The following is a 4,028-nucleotide window of genomic DNA, read 5'->3' on the forward strand; positions in this document are numbered from 1 at the left end:
AAGGAAAAAATTAATGTCAGAAAGAAATATGAAAATACAGGAAAAAATAAAAAGCAAGTAAAAAGGTAAACACATGGGTAGACATAAATAAAAATTGACTACATAAGTATATAACAATATTAATCACAATGTTTTTAAGAGACATAACTTTTAGAATAAACTGACTCAGAAGCAGAATTTAGTATGTAGAATGTTGATTAAAGACTTCCCTTGAGATTAACAGCTGTGGGAAGGAAAGGGAAGATATATGGATTAGAAAGAGGGAGATGTCTCAGCTACAGTCTTGGAAGATCCTTTGGGGAGCTTTGGATTTGAATAGATCTAGTTTTGTTTTGTTTTTTTTTGGTATTTTTGTTTTTGTTTTTTTTTAAAGGGGAACAATATATATTTGCCATGAAATCTTTTGCTGCATTCCCCAGTGAGGGTGGCAGGAGATTGTGAGTCTGCCAGTCCTCTTCACTTTTTCTTGGGCTCCCTACAAGCCACCACGTACTTCTGGGCCACAATGAGGGGAGAGGAGTAACCATCTGCATAGAAGGTGTCTTCAAACAGGACTGAATAGTCATCCTGGGGCCATTGTGGGGGCATGTGGATCAGGGCATGGTAGAAGCAGATGGTCTGGGGATACAGGGCCAGCACGAGTTGCTCCTTCTGAAATAAGGCTTCAGGATCTGTCTCCAGGTTGGCTTTCCACTGGGACAGTGCGATGATGTGCCACCAGCTCAGGGTGTGTCTCTCTTTGCCTTCTTCATCAATGTCATCTACCTCATACTTGTTGGTGGCATGGCTATAACTGACCACCTTGGCCAGGATTCACTGCTCATCCCCATCCACAGCCTTTACCCAGGTGGCCACCTTGTCCCCAGAGGCTGGAATGGCCCCACAGAGGGGTGGGGGCTTGTCACCAGGTTTCCTGATTCACAGGGGCAGGGTCATGGCTGACTGCTGCCAGGATTTTGTACTCTTACATTGATCAGTCATTCGATGTGGATACGCTTAAGAAGGAGTAGAATCTTGGTTAAGGAAGCTGTCTTCAGCAGAGTCAATTCTTGAATTGACATATGAAGGCTATTTGCCAACAGCAGTCCCAAAGGCTGGGACAAAGAAATGGTCATTGAAAAAGAATCTGGACAGCACATTACAGCACCCACCACAGTCCACCCGTTATGCCACTCTGACCCACTTCTTCACGTATGTTCTGGAGCAGTTCTAGCAGATTCTGGTGGATGTCTCTTCCTGAAGCTAAACATAAAAGAAGGATAGCAAGAAAAATTAGTTCTCACCAATACAGCATCTCAGGGCCAGTACTGATTGTCATTATATTACTTCTTCACTATCCATTCTAGAGTCCTGCTCTTCAGCTAGGATGTCTGCTGGACTTAGTGGCTTATCTAGTTACATAAACCAGACCCTTATCACTGACAGTTCTGTTCACCCTTTGGGAACTAGAGTTTCTAAACTAGTAGAGCCCATATCTCTCTATGTACAAGTTCCCAAAGTGGGCCAATCTCATTTCTAATCCTTGATTTCCATTCCCATGTATTTTTTTTTTTTTAACACAGTAGCATAACAAAACTGCATCCTAACAAGAGGAAGGTAGAGCATTTTGGACCCTATCCTTAGTTTTGATGGATGAGAAATATCCAGATTCTCATGAGAAAGATCATGCTATGAGTAAGTAATGAGGGCCTCAAATAAAGATTAAGAGAGTTAAAGTATCAGCGATAATCTCATCTCCCTGTTGTAATTTTCCTGACTCTCTGCCACTGGGTATGAGCTGCCTCTTGTCTGAAGGCAGCCTTGTGATATTAGCCTCTCCTAGGATTGCCTCAGCTGCATAGAGCCCCCTCACACCAGGTCAAACCCCTTTCTGGGGCAGCTCTCATCCAATAACTGATGCAGGACAGTAAAGACCTAGCCAAGTAGGGCCATCTCTAAAAGCTGATTTCAACTCCAAAGCTTCTTATGAAGCAAACTATTCATGTAGTAACCACACTTGTAGCTTTCATTCCAAATGCTTATCTTTACTAGAACACGACCTCAGGCACATGATTTGGAGCTTCTGAAGAACTTCTTTTAACATTTTTTACAAGGCAGGTCTCTTAGCAACAAATTCCCTCAATTTTTATTTGACTAAGAAAGTCTTTATTGCTTTTTTACTTTTGAAAAGTCATTTCGCTGTATGCAAGATTCTGGGCTGGTAGATTTTTCTTTCAACATTTTAAATATTTCTCTCTACTCTTGCTTGCATGATTTCTGAAGACAAGTTCCTTTATAGGTAAGGTTTGCTTTTTTCTCTATCTTCTTTCAAGGTTTTCTCTTTTCTTTGACTTTCTGAAGATATGGCTAGACATAGATTTTTTTGTATTTATTTTGCTTGGTATTCTCTGAAATCTGAATCTGTGGTGTGATAAATAAGTAATACTTAAATGGGGGAATAAGATATCTATTCCTTTTATAACTGAAAAGAAATGAGCCCCGTATTTTACTACATATTATGTCTCTGCTTCTACATGTAGACTCCCAAAATTCACACTAAAAAGTCAGTAAAAGACATTTAAAAAAAAAAAGTGTAAGATTATTTATTTATTTATTTATTTGAGAGAGAGAGAGAGAGGCAGAGGGAGAGGAAGGAGCAGGCTCCCGCTGAGCAGGGATCCTGAAGACTCCAAGACTCAGGCTCAATCCCAGTACCCTGGGATCATGACCTGAGCTGAAGGCAGGTGCTTAACCAAACTTGCCACCCAGGCGCCCCAGTAAGAGATATTTTAAAGAGAACTCCGTTGATCTTTCATGATTGTTATTTTATGTGCTCCCCCTTTATGCTAAGTGTTGAAATTTCTTGTTTTCTCCCTCCTTTCCTTTTCCCTCCCCTCCCTTTCTCTCTCTGCCTCTGAAAAATAAAGATGTGAATAAGATTGGGCAATGAGTCTCTCCCTTTCTATATTAGTTGCCATAATTCCTTAGTAAAGTAATCTTTACTAAAATTTATGCTACTGAGAATACAATGTGAAAAATTCTCGATAGCAGCAAGATAAAATGATTTTACTCTACTGAGGTCACCAACTATAGCATTTCTAAATAGTTCACATTCTAAGAAAACTTGACAGTACACTTTATGAATATAATTTAATGAACACTACAAGAAAATAAAGCTATTCTTAACTTAATTCTTTTTCAACTCTCACTTATTAGGCCATCAAATAATTTCTCTTTATACTCCAGGACACAGCATGCAAAGGACCCAATAATTTCAATCAAACCTAAAGAGCCATGAGATGATCACTTCCCACTGAGGGCTTTAAGTGTTCACAGGCGCCTGCTGTGTTTAATGTAGATCCAGTACCCTGTTGGGAGGATGCCTTTTTTGTTTACGTTTTAGCTTTTACAATGATCTGTGGGGTCTCTAGTCCCATGAACAAAATGAAATACTCATCTACAAGTGCAGGTCTTATAAAATTCATGCAAATATTCAGTTAGAAAAAAAGAATATATATATATATATATATATACACATACGTATATATTATTTATTCAGTTAGAAAAATATATATATATATATTATTTTTTTCTCTGTCATTTTGGAACTAATGACAAGGGATTTTTCCAAGCCTTTATAAAATCTTTTCTAACTAATAGTCTGCTAACCTAACTTAACTTTGAATAGCTCCACTAATGGAGGAAAATTCTCCAAGCTGCACATTCTATATGGACAGATTTTATAATGTTGAATATAGATTGTTTCATTCTAGCTTTCATTCATTACCCTTCTTTTGTTTATCTTTCTCCCAGTATTTTATATGGCAGCTTTTTGGAAAATGAAATTTGTCACATCCAACAACCATTAGCACAAGACATCTCTTTTTCAAGGCAAGCATCCCTAGTAATCTCAATGGTATCTCATACTACATGGCTTGCTTTATCCCATCCTGTTTCCTCTGGAGGTGTGGCACTCAGCATGAGACTCAGAAATCTGTGAGATCAGTGTATAAATTTTAGATTACATACCCTATGCCCTTATATTTGAA

At 38.6% G+C, this 4,028-nt stretch overlaps 1 pseudogene; it reads right to left on the bottom strand.

The window, feature by feature from the left end:
- Window positions 1–456: 456 nt before the first annotated feature.
- LOC114209940 (SAGA-associated factor 29 pseudogene) lies at window positions 457–981 on the bottom strand (annotated as a pseudogene).
- Window positions 982–4,028: the final 3,047 nt, after the last annotated feature.

Source organism: Eumetopias jubatus, unplaced genomic scaffold (assembly GCF_037043125.1).
Source record: "Eumetopias jubatus isolate StellerSeaLion01/CBP00866 unplaced genomic scaffold, mEumJub1_p1.0 scaffold_6, whole genome shotgun sequence".
NCBI classification, from domain to species: Eukaryota; Metazoa; Chordata; class Mammalia; order Carnivora; family Otariidae; genus Eumetopias; species Eumetopias jubatus.